We start from the raw sequence: 19,524 nt of genomic DNA, 5'->3' as shown, positions 1-19,524 counted from the left end.
AAATAAATATTGTAATTAATAACCAGAATTTTATTTAACCAAAAATTTAAATTAAATTAATAAATATGTATGCATGGATTTTAATTAAAGTTTCTAACTTAACAACAACTGTTTCCTTTGAGAGGAAAGGAAGAAGGATAAGAAATGGTATTTGATAGAAGAAGACAAAACATAAACAAAGGGAAAGGAAATCTTTGGTAGACTCACTACTTGTTATGTGCAAGGAAAAGATGACTCTCGATAACCGAGTGACCCTCCGCCTCCCGTGAAAGAGCCGACTGGAAAATTGGTTCGGAGATCCGTTCGGTTCCGGTGATGTTGGTTGTTGCACTCAAGGGCACACCACTCGTCACTTGTCCGCACGATTATAAAATTTTAGCTCGTCTAACGTGAAACTCCTTGCACGATCGCAGAGAGAACTTGAGAGAATAGACTCAGTCAGATTTTCGAAGTTTTGATAAGTCAGAGCGAGCTACGGATAGACTCAGTACCAACCTTCTGAATCGAGATACGAAGATGGACTGACTCTCCTGAGGGAGGATTTCGCGTACACCGAATCTTGGCATCTCCTCGCGTACCCTCTCCATTAGGCAAGCCATATTCCTTTTTTACCCAATCAATTTTTTAAATGGTGCCCCTCTCATGAGTTGAGGTTGTGTCCCTTCCAAAAAAAGGTTCAGGAGGTTGCGCTTATTGCTGTAGGCTTTTTGTTTTAAACAATTGAGTCTCGCTCACTGGAGAGTCCGCTGGTCGACATGATCGGCCAAGTTGACAGTTTTATTATTCACTTGAGTTTTATCTCAAGCAGATAACGCGCAAGGGTGGTTTAGCAGGCGAGCTCGTGGTGTCAAGTGTCGCAAGTTTCAGTCGCGGATCATAACTACGTTGATAAGACATAGCTCTAGTTTTTAGAAGGGTCTTTGTTCGAAACTCTTCTTATACCGCTTTTTCACTAGCGGCTCTTAAGAAAAAAAGAAATTATCTGATCCGTTTGTTTGTCTCTTGCATGCGCACTGTTTAGATTTCGAGCCTTCTCATGGTTCGAGTAACTTTTAATTATTGTTTAAAATTCCTGGTCTTCTAGCGGACCTTTGTGTTTGAATATTTATCGCGCATGATTTAGATTCTGAAATATTAGTCTCGCGTGCTACATATTCTTTTAGTTTATTGTTTATGTCGCAAGTGCAAAGGATTCCAGAGCGTAAGTTTTATTACGTGAAAGAAAAGAATCGTGGAGTCCACTGAACGTAACAATAGTAACCAAAAACGAAATCATGCCGGATCCTTCTAAACTAAAAGCTGTACGAGAATTTCCAACATCGATCAGGGGAAAAGAAATACAATCTTTTATAGGTTTAGCGGGATAATATCAAAAATTTATAGAAAATTTTTTTAAAATTTCCAAACTTCTTACAAAATTAACGAAAAAGGGAGAAAAATTCGAATGGGTCGGAGAACAAAAAAATGCATTTGAGACTTAAAAAATAAATTAATTACCGCCCCAGTGCTAAAATATCCTGATTTTAGACAAGAATTTCTTTTAACAACGGACGATCGGATTAGGCCATCGGAGCTGTTTTGTTTCAAGGAGAAGTAGCCCAAGATCGACCAATTGTTTACGCCAGCAGAATATTATTGCGAGCAGAACATAATTATAATACTATCGAAAAGGAGTTATTAGACATAGTATAGGCAGTAAAATATTATAGACCTTATTTATACTAAATTTAGAACAATAACGGATCATAAACCATTGGTATGGTTATTCAGCCGGTAGCCAATCCAGGATCACGTCTAATAAAATGGAAATAAAAGCTGGAAGAATATGATTACGAAATCGTACATCGATCTGGAAAAACAAATACCAATGCCGACGCATTAAGCCGTAATGTAGTTCTCAACCTAAAGGAAGGAAAGGAAAAAAATCATAACAAAAAGAGAATCTATAACGAAGAAGATGAAGCGCGAATATTGTACGAATATCAGGATGCATCCTTAGGCGGACACCAAGGAATTGAAGGAACAATTAAGGGGATGCACAAGCTCGTTTGTAAAAATCGTTTTACAAAACGATTATTATTTTGCACATCAAAATCTTTTTTTTTAGTTGAATAGAATAATAAGTCCTTTTCCACGATTTAAGTATACATTCGAAACAAAGATGAGACTCACGAGTTTATGTTAAAAATAGAAAGAAATTTAAAAATTACAGTTTTTTTATCGGCTTCTGGCGTCAGGTCGGAAAAATACTTATGTAATATAAAAGTTTTGCAATGAGTACATGCAAAATAAGATACCTCTCTGCTCGGAAATGCATGAAAGAATATAGGTGAACGTTTAGAAACGTGTTTACAAGCTTAGTAAAAAAGATTACTGTCTGTAAAAATTTTGTGCATATGTGTGTGTGCGAGATCGAGACTCAAGAGTAAAACAGAGCAGTAGATTAATTCCGTGATGTCGCGATAAACAGAGTTGCAATCATACATGACAAAGATAGATATAATCGTACTATCTTTATCTCTTTCATGTGTGTGGAGAGTAATATACATCCTCTTAAGAGGATGCCGTATTGCCGGAGCGACGGGCGAACGCCGACGGGTGAACGCCCTCATCTAAGTGTAACTAAAAGTGTCGGTATATTACCAACGCTTTATAGTTACATTACCGATATCATTATGTCTACATAAGAGTAATGGAGTCAAGGATATGTGCATACTTTGGAAAGAACAATAAAATATAAGCTTTTCGCATTGTGTTAAATATGTAGAAACAGAAAATATGTTGAATTTCTACTCTATTTCTGTTCTATCGTCTCGTAGAAGCAACGACTTTACATAGATATCTGTTTGTGTCGCATAAATATTTTGAATACAAATCTATAATATTGCTCATATATTATCTGTTTTGATTTTATCATAGTATATATATATATATATGTGTGTGTGTGTGTGTGTGTGTGTGTGTGTGTGTGTGTGCGCGCGCGCGTGTTTGTGTATGTATGTATATATAATCAATTTTATATATATATATATATGTTGCTGGGTATATGTATCATATATATATATATATATATATATATATATATATATATTGATGTATGTAATTATAATATAATGAATTATCAATATATGTGTACAAATTGATATGTATGTCCGTAGTTATATATGCATGTAGAAATATTAATATTTTAATATTTTTTTCAGCGTATCAATGAAGCAGTGAGGCGGGTCATAAATAAAAACGAAAAAAAAAAATAAAATGCGCCGTTATTCGCCCGCATCGTCCGGACCACCCGGATATGTGCCCGCATCGTCCGCATCACCCGGATATGTGCCCGCATCGTCCGCACCATACGGATATGTGCACGCATCATCCGCACCATCCGGATATGTGCCCGCGTCGTCCGCACCACCCGGATATGTGCTCGCATCATCCGCACCACCCGGATATGTGCCGTCATCGTCCGGACTATCCGGATACGTGCCTCCCCCAACCGCACCATCCAGACATTTTTTTTAATTTTTGCATTTTTTTCAATTTTATTTTAATTTTCAGTTATTTTAATTTTCAGTTAATTTAGTTTTATTTTTAGTTTTATATCTAATTTTTATAATATTATAATTAGAAATATAAGTTTTATTTTAATTTGATTATAAGTTTTATATTAAGTTCACACACACACACACACACACACACACACACACATTATGTATAAAATAAAATTTTAAATAAAGTTTTTTTTAAATATATTTAATTTATTTAAATTTTTTGTTTCTTTCTCTCTCTGTCTTTCTTTTCGTTTCTTTCTCTGTCTCTTTTTCTCTCTTTCTCTTTCTCTCTCTCTCTTCCTCTTTTTCTGCTTGTTCTTTATTGTATTTATGTGTTACGTCCTGGCGATTCCACGATTCCTTCCTTTCGCAATGTTGCGGCAACGATAATCGATCGGTGATAAAAATAAGTCGTTCAGTAAATAGAGCATCTTGCGCCACGCATTTCTTTAAACATCTAGTCACTTGTCAATATCAATATCTAAGAACAACCGTGGGAAAGACGCGAGAGACCGGTGACGAAACCGCGCTAGTCGCCTAAAAATAAACAAAATCAGTAGATACCCTCGAAATAGAATTTTCCAACGGAAGAATAAATTGATATCGAAAAGATAATAAAATTCCCTCTAAGAAAATATCCGACAAACGTAACTAAATCAATAATGATGAAACTCCTGTGACGACATATCCAGTAACGACGGTAAGACTCTTTCTAATCAGATCACAAAAACGCAAGACAAAATCTAATGCCCAACTGATATCGAGATCACCAATCGACGATCGCCACGGGTAAAAATTCGAAAAGTTGGAGAAACACCCCGCCTAATGAGGGCACTGGCATAATTTTTAATTCGTTGGAGACTTGGAAGATTCCCACTCTTAGAAATTAGAATACACCCCTAAAAAAGAGATATAAAAAGAGGACCCAAAGGGCCACTCACACACTTGCTTACCACTTCACTTACTTAGCATTTGCTTTATTCACTTAATTCTGTGCCTGCATCTTCAGTTAACATAAGTCTCATTAAGTGACGTGGCACCGCGAAAACTACTAGAAAAATTATACCAGTGCACTCATCGCCTGATTAATCTGGACCCCGGCAACCCGGCACATTAAGAAATTCCACACCTTCACCTACGAAACAAAAAGTAAGTCACATTCATCCAATTCAATTTGCGCTATTAACCCTCGTAAGACATAAAGCATTACGTTATATTATATTAACGCTGGTTTTCATAGTGAAAACCAGATCCGGCATTCCAAGCCAAACGGTCATTCGCAGGAGTCAGAGGACTCGAACGCCGGTAAAATGCAGATTCTGCGCTACTCACAATAACAATTCAACAACAGTATCTGTTAGACCTACTCTTCCCCCCTCGCCCAACTACCCCTCCCCCAGCTACTCCCCAATCTATTTCCCCGAAGTCACTGAACCTCCGCTTTCCCCTCGTTCTTTCTCCTCTCTTTCTACTGTCCTCCTAAACAATTCACCCCCAACTTCCCCGCACCTTTCAGAGTCGGAATTCGAGCAAGCGATAGAAGAGTTTTGCAACGAATTGCCCGACCTGGAAGCCGACTCATCTTACCAGGATTAACCAAACCTAAAAATTCCCCCTTCTCTCTTTCTCCCTCCTTCATACCGCATCCTCTTACTCACTCTCACACATACACACACATGTTTTATTTTTTTATTATTTATTATTAAACCTTTACATTGTATTAACCAGTCAGAACCTAAAATTCAACGGTAGAGACTTTCCCTCGTCATTCTGACTGATGCCCTCCGTACCATTGTAACACCCGCGGAGCGATAAGCTCAACCACACACAACCACTCACACTCACACGATAAATGTAATCACTTCCTACATATATATTATATATCATGTATTCGAACTTTTATTTTTATAATAAATAAAATTATATTTTTTATTAATTAAACATTTCTTAACCCCTCTCTCGTTCCCAGTACGAAGATCGCACTAGGTCCCATCCCGCGTAAAAGGGATTAAATTCCCTGACCGAAAAGGGACCACCGAACGAACATCTGAATAAACAGCGTAATAGCGATCCGAACGGTCGTTTACCTGCTTTGCGGACCTATCAGTTCGTTCGACCCGATTCCAAACGCCACGAGACGTTTAACTTCGGGAAAATAAAAGATAGTTGTTGCGCCCTTCCGTCGATTATCCTTCCTCGAGTCTGGACGTAACATATGCATTCCCATTATTATATTCTTTTATTTGTTTAATTTTTATTCTTTTTATTCTCGTCTTCCAATATAATAATAATTATTAGTTTAATCATTAATTTATTCATCTTTATTTTATAGAATATAAATGAGATATTGTGTATTATAAATAGAAAAAGTAGTTAATTATGTGTATTTTTGTATGTACATGTGTTGTATTTAATTATAGTTAAATAGAAAAAGAAAATAACTTATTGTTGTGTATCTCATTTATGCTTTATAAAACAAAAATAAATAAATAAATTGATCATGTAGGGAGACGAGAATAGAAAAAATAAAAGTTGAGCAAATAAAAAAATATAATAATGGGAATAAATGAATAAAAGAATATAATAATGAACGAGCTGAAAGAGAGAGAGAGAGAGAGAGAGAGAGAGAAGCGCGAGTGACGCGTAAGTGAATATGCGAGGAGCATGAAGCTAAGCGATATGTAGTACATAGCGAGCGAGCAATTATAAAGAAACAGAGCGTATGATCGAGAGAAAAAAGATACTGCAATAATGTTAGTGCGTACATGTATATTACTCTATACGCATGAAAGAGACAAAGGTAGTACGATTATGTCTGTCCTTGTCGTGTAAGATTACAGCTCCGTCTATCGCGACATCACGCAACTAATCTACTGCTCTGTTTTACTCTTGAGCCTCCATCTCGCACACATACATATGCACGAAAATTTTATTTTGCAAAATCTTTTTTATAAAGCTTCTAAACTCACTTCTCTAATAAACTCACTTCATTTATACTCTTTGATGAAATGCCGAGTGCGAAGTTTATTGATTAGGCACGTGTAGATTACAAATTTGTTATATTAAGTAAATATTGACGCAGAAGCCGATAACAAAACTGTAATTTCTCATTTTTTTTAACTTTTCTTTAACTAATATGAAATGTTAAACTCCGCACTTCGTTATTATGTGTACCTTAATTGTCGAAAAGGATTTGTTGATATCTATAATCAACAAAAAGATTTTGCAAAATAAAGAATATTCGCGTTCTGTCGGTAATCCGGCATCCTCTTAAGAAGGAATATAAAAACTTTTCAAATTGTTGTTTTTTGTTTTCATCTTTTAAACATTGAATTTCGTTTTCTAGAGCAAAATTTGGTCTAGAAACTGGAATTTCAAGTAGTTTTTCACGGGTTTTTTCAAATGCTATACTATCACGATTTAAAATTTCCAATTTCTCATTAATTATATCTTCATTGTCCATTTTAGATGTTTTATCATGTACAGCAGATGGAATTTTCGAAAATTTGTTATGATTTCTTTCAAATATAGCGTCACGATTTAAAGTTTTCAATTTTTCATTAATTATATCTTTATCGTCCATTTTGGATGTTTTCTTATCTACAGTAGATGGAATTTTCGAAAATTTGTTATGATTTCTTTTAAATAGTATAGCGTCACAATTTAAAGTTTCCAATTTCTCATTCATTGTATTGTCATCGTCTTCTTCCGATGTTCTCTCATTGTTGAACTCCTTGAAAATTCATGATTTTTAAAAAACTTTGAGCATCATAAAACTTGTTTTCGCATTAATAATTTTCCAATTGAAAAATAAGCATTTTTAAAAATAAATAATATTTATAATTAAAATAGAGAAAAAAACGTTACTTTTACTTGCATGAACATGCAAGTTCACATTAATTAATTTTAGTTTATATTTATTTAAAACAAAACTTATGTTTCTACACGGAGAAAATCTTTAGCTAATTATTGCTCAACTGTTAAGTAAAATCTGCTTAAAATGTTGAGGCAACTCTAGTTAAGCCAAATTTATTTAACAGAATCTTGTTTTGTATAAATCTGTAATTACAAATTGACTAATCTTATAGAACTTGTATCTTACCGTTTCTTTTTGAGTTTTATTAGGCTATGTATTTTTTTTATCTAATATTTTTTGTACGGCATCACTGTAGCGCAGTTTTTTAAAGACATAGCGTTGTTTGTTATATTTCAAGTCCTTTTCATTAGCTGTAAAGAATGAAATGCTAGTAAAAACCTAATAAAATTATCATTTACTGAAAATAAGAAACATTTAATAAGTATATTTAGTAAAAAATTAGAATGGATAATAAAATAATTGTGATAAAAGAAAGTAAAGAAAAAAAAAGTTATGAAAAAATAAATGACAAAATCTTTTTAACATTACAAATAGATAATAGCATGCTAAAAACTAGAATGGAATATAATAAACAAAATAAAAAAGATGAAAAACACGATCAGTTTTCAAAAAAAGTAGAAAGAAGAGAACCGCAAAAGATTTTAAGAGAAAAAGGAAAGTGTGAACTTTATAATTTACTTAAAATTAAAATTTACTATGACAATAAATTTTGTACATACTTCCTACTTCCATAATCTAAGCTGCGATCAAACTTTCTTCCATAGTTTCAGTGTTCAGCCTTTTTACAAAATATAGATCCTTATACTTATCCAAAACCACAAAATTCTTTATTTTTTCAATAGAGACAATGTGGATTTTCTTGCTCTCATCATCGAAATAACATACACTAGCAAACTTAATTTATGAATCCATGTAATAAGAAAATGATTTAAATAGTGTAGTACTGCACATATTTATATTGTGATTAATAATATTGAAATGTGTTTGTAAATTATAAATAAAAACATAAAGTCAAATACTTTCTGCAATGTATATAAAAATAATCATATAAATTATTTTGAATAGAGATAAATGATAACATCTATTTTGAGAACACCATTTTAATGGTTTTATAAACCAAAAAAATACAACATAAAAAGAGAATATATACTTTAGCCTGCTTTATAGTCATTTTTTAAATAACACATCCCGCTAAATCAAATCAAATTATCTCCTCATTATTCAGATAGATTGAAAACACAAACACAAAAACAAATTTTACACAAAATATTTATTACTTACTTCGTGCGCTTCTGCAATCGAACGAAAAACAAATATTTGCTGATTTTGAGTTCATTATTTGTCTGTCAAAAAAACCTTTATGTTATTGAACGAGATAGAACTCGTGATCCTAGAAAGGACTCTTAGGTCTCGACTGTGATGCCAGAACGAGGTACCGGCCGGTAATTCGGGTAATGACACGCAACACACGACACCCGCTATTCGTTGCGGGAGGCGCGCAGGGGTTATCGACTCCCCGCGAGGATCGTATAAATAAGATAAAGCAATCGATAATAGAATCAATAATCCTTCGATTATTAGAAGCGTTGAGAGGACGAAATGGCAGCATACACAAACGAAGAATATTACGATATGTTGATGGCACTTGGCGAATGTCAAGGACAGCATTATCTAGCTGCAAGACGATATGCCGAATTATATCCAAATCGAGAAAGACATCTATCGGCTCACGTCATACTTGCAGTAGCTCAGAGGCTATACGAGACTGGCAGTGTCCTTGCAAATAAACACGACACTGGGAGAAATCACGATGCAAGAAATTTGCAGAACGCGGAGCAAATTATACGTGCTTTCGAGCATAAACCCGAAACGAGTATTCGGGTGGTTGCTCGAGAATACGATTTATCTTATGCAACTGTGCAAAGAATATTGAAAGAAGAAAACTTGCAAGCATATCACTACACACGCGTGCAAGATTTGCGACCAGAAGATTTTCAAGCGAGACGTACATTTTGCGAAAATTTTCTGAGGAAAGTAAATCGAAATCCAAGATATTCTTCTCGTGTGATATTCAGCGATGAATCGTTATTCACACGAGAGGGAATTTTCAATTCGCATAACATGCATTTTTGGAGCGAAGAAAATCCCAGAGTCACGCGATTAAGAAACTTCCAAACTCGCTGGAAGATAAATGTGTGGGATGGGATAATGGGAACCGAAATACTTGGTCCAGTTATTCTTCCAGATATTTTAACTGGCCAAACATATCTGGAATTTTTGGAAGAAAATCTGCCAGATTTTTTAGAAAAAGTATCATTATTAGAGAGAAACAAGATCGTGTTTCAACAAGATGATGCTGGGCCACATAAAGCCAGGATCGTTACAAATTACTTAAACGAGCAGTTTCCTGGACGTTGGATGGATCGGTATGGCCCAATACGTTGGCCTGTAAGATCACCGGATCTCAAACCATTAGATTTATTTTTTTATGAGAATATTGCAAGGAAGTCATTTACAAAACGCTTCCCGAGGATATCGATGATCTACATACAAGATTGCGACATGCAATTTGGAATATCGACGAAGAAATAATGGAAAACGTCGAAAAAAATGTATTAAAACGCATGAGAGCTTGCGTTAGGATGGATGGTTGTAATTTTGAGCACCTTTTATAAAATGTTTTCGACTTTAAACCAATTCGCTCTTTTCAGAGCGACCAACACATTTCTACGTGGAACACCTTGTATTCGCAGAGACATAAAAATAATTTTTCTCATGTCTCGCTTGCGCAAAAAGGCAAAACGAGTAATAAATTAAATTATTAAAAAAAACGATGTTATTATACGTCATTATATTTTCATATTTTATAGTTTCATATTTTCGAAACTATCGAATTTACAATGTCGGAGGCTTTAGCCGATCACAGGACACATGATAGCGTCCGCGTCGATCACGCGTAATGTAATACATTCAGTCGTTCGGCAGCGACAACGCTAGTACCAATATAACCTGCTTGTCGTCGCGCAGTCTCCGCATCGAATAACGCGTTTTTTTTTCGAGTTATTTTAATAATTAATTGGTAGTAATCGGTAGTTGTGATTAACCAGTAATATTTTTTGGTCACATTTATATGATACTTTTCATGTATACTTAAACCACAAACTCTAAATCTTTCAGTTTTTTTACTTCTTTTTTTATTTTATTGTATATTCTAAACTGAGATTATAAAAGGAGATTGACTTTTAAAAATGTTATATATATAAAATGGCCTCATTCTCATAATGTAGAATACAAAAACATGTTTATTTCATTTTGTATTATATTAATATTATTGTATTGCTTCATTTAGGAATACTGTAATCATCAATCATCTAGTGATAGCGACAACACAGATTCTGGTAACACGAGTCAACATAATAGTATTCACTCATCCTCCAATGAAGTGTTGCCAGCAGGCATTAGAAACAATGAGCAACTTACTGACTCGTCATTGCATTTAGTGCAAGATCAGTATATAGATCCATTTATTCAGCAAAACGATCAACAATCATCATCAACATTAGAACAGATTAGTGTACAATACTTTATACTAAAAAATTATTATAAATTCTTATGAAAAACGCGCTTAGCATTCATTGGTTTACGGATAAATATATTTTTTAAGTAGTATGCGGAAGCAGGCATTATCAATTATAAAAAAATATTTTTAAGAAAGTTTTATTGAACACTCATGACAGTGTAAGCCGTGAATAATTCATAACATTTATTACACTATTCTCATGAAATGTATTGATAATTAATGAAATACGAAAAAATAACTGCGTTTTTCATCAATTTCATTAGTTTCACTTATGTATACGAAAGACATTAAACAAAGTTGTTATTATTCTAAATATAATATTTCATTAGTTCTTTTAAATTATAAATTTTCTATTTGTGAGTACATTAGGGCTGTACATTAAAAACTTCGTATCTGTACATGTTAAGGATTAATTTAATACACTTCTAAAAATATACATTTTTTTTTGTAGACAGTAGATGCAGCCCATATTTCAAAAAGTGATAGAAATCAACTGTACGGTTTATCAGACTCTGAGGATGAAAATTTTCATGTAAGAATATATTTTTTAATTTTGTATAATATGTATGTAAATTTAATAACACAACAATTTTTTTTATTTTTACATTCATCTTGTTTTCAATTTTCAATAAAAATAAAGTTAATTTATTAATACATATAAGATTTATATTGTTAAGCTTAGATTATCTTTCTCTACAAAACTTTTTTCAAATTAAATTTTTAATAAAAATTTGTTTCTTACTTTTATATGATATTATCAAGTTAATATTATCAATCCATTTTCCATGTTCTTAGTATATTTTGAATATTCTTTGGCAATTGCTAACTTATCCAATTAGTATTAACAATATTTCTATCAGAATTTTAAATCAATATCTACATACAGTCTTAATATTATAAGTCTTAATAAATATTATTTTTTTATTTATTTTACATAAAATAAATGATTTTGATAATATGGAATAACAATTTGTACTTAGCTTTTGATTAGCCTCTGACAAGTTAAGCGTGACGACCTTGATAAGGTCTTCATCAGGAAGTTAATCCTATCAGTATCCTAATCAAGTCCTTATTTCTACTTTAGTTAATTTGAACTCGGGATATTGTCTTAAAAAATTAAAGCAAAAAAGTAATAGGGCTATGAATGTTAGTAACTTTTAATTTATTCGCAGATTTTTGTTACACCTTTGTAGCATCCATTTTTGTATTAACTCATTATATTAAAATATTGTATCTAGAAATCATTTGAGAATCTAATTACAATTCAGAATTTCTTTTTTTAATTTTTAATTGCAGATTGACTTTTTTTTAAATATATGTGAATATTTTGCTATTTGTAAACTGTTGCCAATATATTGGCAACTAACTTCCTCAAAAATAATTTTGATGCCAAAAAATAATTTTTGATGCTTAATTTCAACATAAAAAATATACTTTAAATCAGTTATTTTCAAAATTTTTATGCTAATAAATTATTGAATAATGCATTAATTTTAAAAATATTATTGTTTCTATTACCGCTGAATAACAAAAATCACTTTCTATAAACTACTTTTTCTCTAAAAATAATAGTTATAATAGCTTAAAAATTGAAATTAAAGTAATTTTTGTTATTTACCAGTTACAATTTTACTGAATTATAGTTAGTATTTTTTAAATTGTAAAATAATTATAATGAAAAACACTTTTTTCTGTAGAATAAATAAATAAGAGTAGCTAATCTCAAAAATCTTGCTCAATAATATCGATAACATAGATAAATTTATATTATATCATTTTCTTTTTGAAATAATATAAAGTTGAATGACTACTTTTTACAATTTTTTAATTGTTATTTATAATAGCTTCTGAAAACAAATTGAAAACTTAAAATGATTCAGAATTTACATATTTTAAAGATATAGGTTTGCATACAAGTTTTAGAATTTAAAATAACTTTTTATCTCTCTTCGAAAGATTAGTTTTTTTTTTTTACTGTTACTACATTTATTTTACCCAACTCTTCCATATATTATACAAAGATATATAAGAGTTAAAATTATATATATATATTATGTATATTTTCTCAAAAGATTAAGTATGCTTATAATCATCTCTTAAAAGTCTATAATAAAAAACGTAATTTATATCTACAGACTTCATGGGTTTACGATGCACATGAAGAATTATTTCAATTTAGCGATGAAAATGATAGCGATAACGACGACGATGATGTTCGCGAAGAAGTCAACTCTAAAGATGTCAATAATGAAAATAATATTGATTTTAGTAGAATAATAGAAATGATGCAAAAAGAAGAGAATAATGAGACTATGAATGCTGAAGTAGTCGTGAGTAAAACTGAAATTTTACTTGCAGTTTTAAAATATGGACTCAAGTATTGTTTATCACAAAGTGCATTAGCTGATCTTTTTAAAATGTTGAGCTGTTTATTCAATTTTTCTTTATTACCTAGTACGCGCTATCTTGTTAATCAAATGTGCAATCCAGAAATGGTCATAGAATATCATGCAGTTTGTCCGAATTGCAAAAAATATATAGCAAAATTTGATCGCAAAGATCGTCGCGTTGAATGTCAGGCATGCGATACTGTAATTGTGTTAAAAGATACAACATATAATGACTTTTTTGCTATTATGAATGTAAATAATGAAATTGCAAATTTAATTCAAGACAATCAAAAATATTATGATTATGTAGTTCGCGAAAGAGTGCGAAATCATGACAAATTCGATGATATTACGGACGGAGTATTATACAAAGAATTTGTTGACTCATTGTCAACAAATGATAAACTTAATTTCGCTACAACTACGATGAACAGTGATGGATCGCCAATTTTCGAAAGTTCTAGATTATGGGTTGCTGCGTGTGATGTGCGGTTTTATATACAGTCTATATGCGCAGTTCTTAACCCAATGTTATTTCTAATTGTGCAGGTAGTGAATGAGTGGTTTTAATGTATATAAAATATTTATTCAGTTAATATTACATTAATATTGCAAGTTGCGGTTGCACATATATGGATTATTGTTATTATGCATGGGCTTAGATTTGCCCCCACGTCTCTTGGTCTGAGTCGAGGCGTCAGCCGTTTCCTTGGCCCCGGTGAACTGTACGGGTCTAGTCTGGGTACCACAATTTCTCCTTCTTACTGGAGAGGCCTTGATTGGCGAGATTAACTGAGATGGTTGCCACGTGACCGTGGGTGACGCCAAGATCCGTTTCAACTGTGGCGAGATAGGCCGGTCCTTCTGCCGTTGGTTATTCTCCTCGCGAGTGTTCTCCAGAGAATGGCCACTGAAAGGTGGCCAGAGGCCAGAGACTACGGGCGAGCCAGCGCTGATGGGAGAAAGCGACCCGTCGCTAATTGTGATGGGGGAGCAGGTCCCAGCAGATGATGGCGACCTGATGCTGAAAGATGGCGGATGAGTGCTGGCGGTCTTCGGCGGTCTGGCGCCTGAGGATGGCGGACGAGCTCCGTAGGTCTTTGGCGGTCTGGCGCCGGAGAATGGCGAACGAACGCTGGAAGGTGTCGGCGGCCTATCGCCTGAGGATGGCGAACGAGCGCCGGAGGGCGTCAGCGGCCTTTCCTAGAGTGGGTGAAGTACCTTCTTGCAACGTCTTGAGGGCTTCTCGGCGACTGGCGCCGTGTTGTTCAACGTTAATAAGCGACTTGCGCTAGAAAGGTGAGGCGTCTAGCGCCAGGTACTTTCTACGTGTCTTCCTTCGCAGAGGGTCTGATCTATATTCCGGCCAAACGGCTTTCCACTATCAAATTGGCTCCGGCGCCCTACACCGCCTAGCGGTGCCGTCCGCAACTATGCGCGGGCGCGCTATATGCCCGCCGAATTGCTTTTCACTTCCTAATTGGCCCGCGTGCCTTGCGTTGCCTAGCGGCTCCTCCCGCACTACGCGCGGACGTACGAGCGCTTGCGAGAAACGCTAATATTCCGCGAATAATGTGCTACCGTATTTTTGTGGTTGCCGTAGGTCGCCACATAGATTTTCGATTTGGCCGATCCAAATGTTTATAAATGAATTACCTTTAGATGTAAGAACTTCTAGAACTATAGTGTGCGGCATGGTTCGGTAAAGATAAACTAAATATGAATATTTTTCTAAAACCGTATATTGTTCACATGAACAAATCGTCAAATGATGGTATACGGTGTATTATTGCAAATGAAGTACGCACTATTAAAGTATTCACCATATGTTGCTGCGTAGACTCTGTTACCCGTGCACCAATGCAGAGTATGATTCAATATAATGGTTATTTTGGGTGCAATTGGTGTTTACACCCAGGATATTATGTTTTCTACAAGAGAGGTGGAAGTGTAAAATATACTTTATTAAGTGAAATACCGCCTAAAAGAACTGAAATTGAAACAATCGAACACATGCGACAGAGTCTTACATCTCGAAATCCCGTTTATGGTGTAAAAAGACCTTCATTCACCTAATTAATTTGCAAGATTTTGACATTATATCCGGTTTTGTACCAGATAGTATGCATATGTCTTTGTTTAAGAATAGCGGTACAATTTTCAGGGTATTGGATCGAATCGAACAATTTGCCATATTCTTTATCCAATAATGATATTAATAAAATTGACAACTTGTTATTAATAATAAAAGCTCCCAATCAAATTGCTCGTTTATCTCGCTCCATACGAGATAGAAAATATTAGAAGGCAAGAGAGTGGGAGAATTGGGTTCTGTACTACAGTTTACCAATACTATTATGTTTTCCACATTTAGAAATATGGGTAAAGCATTGGTCGTTTCTAATAGAAGCATTCCATATTTTACTAAAGAATTCCATTACACGTGACGAAGTCAATCATGCTCATACCTTATTGACAAAATTTGTTCATATTACACCGAACACTATTATTTCAAAGCTGCTATGACATATAACGTCCATCAACTATTGCATTTGACACAAAGTGTAGCAGATAGGGGCCAACTTTGGGCTGATTCTGGCTATTGTTTTGAAAACGGGAATGGTCAAATAGTTCGAAAAGTCCACAGTGCTAAGGGCGTTGTACACCAAATTTGCAGATCGATAGCAATGAGTCAAAGGGAATTAATTTTAAAGAAACATGTTGCTTTAAAAGCATTTTCAAATGTAAGTAGTTTCATTTCTTATCTGGACAAAAAACCGCAAAACAAACATGTAAATTTTCGTATGCAAGATACTTTGGACCACACTACAAAACTAGTTTAATGTGGATAGAAGAACTTGAATTATCTGATGAAAGTCGAAGATATCGAAAAATTGTAAAAGAACGGTGTTTGTACATATGATAAAAAAAAAAAAAATATGATTCGATCAGACAATTCGTATGCTTTAACAACAGAAGGGACTTTTATTCGCATTTTAGACTTTATTATCGATGCACCAACAAGAAAAGAGTATACTATCTGTCATTTAATAAATACGGAAGATGTTTTTAATAACAATTCTTTACCACTGAAGAAAGTTGTAAATATTTCTGATAATAGTAGCAAAAGACACTAACAGCATCGAAAGAGTTTGCGTTTTTATGAATATAGATAACATGATGTATATATGCGCAGTGCCAAAGTTGTATTTTTATTAATTGTTTTTCACTTGTAAATGAGAGTTATAATGTTATAAACAAATGGCGGTAATTTATAGCGAATTAAGTGATCGATTACGTGTTATTTTTTAACTTTTTCATTACGTAATAAAATGTTTCTAAACTTTTCGCAATGGAATTACATGATTTCGTTATGCGATTTAACTGGTTAAAAAGATCGCAAATAACATGTGATTAATTACGCTATTCAACGTATAATTTAACGTGTGATTGTAGTATAGAATGTACGCAATTCTGGTTTAAACGCTAGCTTGAATTTTTTGTATGTTTTTAATGTTTTCTTATATGCAGGATATTTTATTGTAAAAAAATTGTTTTTATATAATTAAGGTTCTCTATTAGTTATTAGGTAATTTCATACTTACATAATGTAAATTAACTTCATTACTACATTTACCTTGCGAGATTAATAAACATCTAAATCAAAACTGTATATTTTTTCTTTTTTCTATTTCTATCAGTTCTTTAAAATTTGATTACTATACTTAGATGCAACAATAATAAAAGGATTATAAATTAAAGCAAAACGTTTTAGAACTTACATTAAAAGTATAAAAATAATAGATCCCATATTAATTCAACATCTTAATGCCTTTTTTGAAGAATGTCATGAAAATATCAAGAATATTTATATTTTAATATAATATAATCCTTAAAAAAATTCAATTGAATTAAACGACCATTTTTTTTATAGATCAAATCATGATTCCAAAAAAATCATGTAATTTCCCAAAATCACGTGATTTTCCAAGTTAAATGATTTTTCAAAATCACATAATTTTCGAACATCATATGATTTTCAAAAATCACATACTGATTTGGAACATTTCGTTACGTAATCAGTTATGTCATTAATTACTTAATTTCATTACGTGATTTTGTGATGTGATTTCATGACGTGATTTTTTTCAGTAGGGGAACTTAATATCCAATCATGAGTTTCTATAATATGATTTTACTAATCTCTTTTCTGACGCTATATTGAAGAAACTTATGATCGGATATTGAGTCCCGCGATATGCGCTACGGGCGCGTTCCATTTAACGATCACGACGCTCACGGTATCATTTATCCTTGTTGTTCACCGAAAGTTAAACAAAGACCGATAATCCTCGCGAGCATTGTGGTTAAGTGGAATGCGCCCTACATGTAGCGTTTTACCGGTCATTCCGAGTTCAACTGATGTAAGACAGCGTGTTACACTCGACGAATTTGTGATTTGTGCTGCAAAAAGTACCACATTTTACTCGTACCTGCAACAGGAAAGACTTATGTAAATATAAAACCTCATTATAAATTATTCATCTCGTGGAAATCGCTGCGTACGTTATTGTCCATAAGACAACAAAGTATAGGGTTATGATTCCAGTATATAAGAACTTGTATTTGCAACATTCTTACATGTAATGTTGCATATATGCAGTCGAATAATAATTCCGCATTAAAAGATATTCCTGCTTCATCAATTGCAGAATGTAGTTGTTTAAGTATATATATTTAAGAATAATATTGATATTAGTCACTGCGTAAATGTATATAGAAGCATCTTGTCCTTCTTCCACTTCTTCAAATAAATGTCGTGCATTTTCTTTATTTTCTATTATTTTGTCAAAACCATCTTTTTGCAAACATTCAGCATCTTGCTTTGTATATTAATAATTATGTATATTAATAAACGTACTTTAACGCGGTAACAGTGTCTTGCCAGTTCTGAAAAAACATGCTTTTTTCTTTAATTTATCCATAAATGTTAGAATTCTTCTAAATATACCACAATATAATGCTGTTGTATGAAGTTATATCAAGGGAATAAATTTACTTTAATCTTTAAACAGAAATTATTGAAAGTATCTCAAAAGTCACATTTGTAACTCTTATTAGATAATTAGAACTCTTTTTCAACATAGATGAATGTATGTTGGATAAATCAGTTAGTATTCATGTCTGATCAATTTAATAAAGAGTATCGAATGTGTAAAATATTAAATCAATAATTATAACTCAAAAAGTACTTAATGAAAAAATACTTCATTATAGTGTTTTGGAAAGCTGTCGAGGTAAGCTATAAGAATATGCAATAAAAAATAGGGGGTTCCATTTAAGAAATTAAAGGTGTCCTTGACTTGCCCTTAACGATGCCATCCAAGGTCAAACCAATGACATCATCTTATGTTCCCCTCAAAACCATACAATAAATATATATACAGGGTGATTCAAAACAACCTTCTGTCCTTACAATGTCATATACTTGACACTATTCTAAGACGATTTTTCCTTTGCCAACATTTTTCCGAGGCTTAGTTTTTAAATTATAAGCCAAAATAGTTAAGGAATTACGGGCCGCGTACGCGAGGCAGGCAGGGGCGGCGGAATTCGCCATCCGATGCTGGTGATTACGTGAGGCGCTCGCTGCGAGCAATTGTTTGCTACATACGATGGAGTGTATGTGTGAGAGAGAACGTATGATAATTATGTGCTTATGGTAGAACGCAAACAATGGCTTGAGCAATATTATACGCGTATACACTTTCTCTCTCTCTCTCTCTCTCTCTCTCTCTCTCTCTCTCTCTCTCTCTCTCTCTCTCTCTCTCTCTCTCTTTTTACACTCGTCGCAAACAGCTGATTGCACACACGCTCTCTCTCTCTCTCTCTCTCTCTCTCCCTCTGTCTTTCTCTTTTACATCCATCGCGTATACCAAACAGCTAACAATACCAACATTCTCTTTCTCTCTCTCTCTGTCTTTCTCTCTCTCCCTCTTTGTCTCTCTCTCTCTTTCTCTCTCTTTCTCTCACTGATTCTTACCTTTTATGTAGTAATTCGTTGCCCTCATACAACTCAATAAATAATACTTTCGTATGATACAACGAGTAACTAGTAAACTTTTTTTT

The 19,524-nt window shown here is 33.4% G+C and overlaps 2 pseudogenes; one reads left to right on the top strand and one right to left on the bottom strand.

The window, feature by feature from the left end:
• Positions 1–3,266: 3,266 nt before the first annotated feature.
• On the bottom strand, positions 3,267–8,337 carry LOC138941774 (uncharacterized; annotated as a pseudogene).
• A 2,443-nt stretch (positions 8,338–10,780) lies between these two features.
• On the top strand, positions 10,781–16,614 carry LOC138941761 (uncharacterized; annotated as a pseudogene).
• Positions 16,615–19,524: the final 2,910 nt, after the last annotated feature.

The sequence above is a fragment of the Polyergus mexicanus genome, unplaced genomic scaffold (assembly GCF_030449975.1).
Source record: "Polyergus mexicanus isolate NDT 795.1 unplaced genomic scaffold, iyPolMexi1.0 SCAF_20, whole genome shotgun sequence".
In the NCBI taxonomy this organism is placed as follows: Eukaryota; Metazoa; Arthropoda; class Insecta; order Hymenoptera; family Formicidae; genus Polyergus; species Polyergus mexicanus.
The sequence above is the reverse complement of the archived record's forward strand: the minus strand, read 5'-3'. Positions and strand labels throughout refer to the sequence as shown.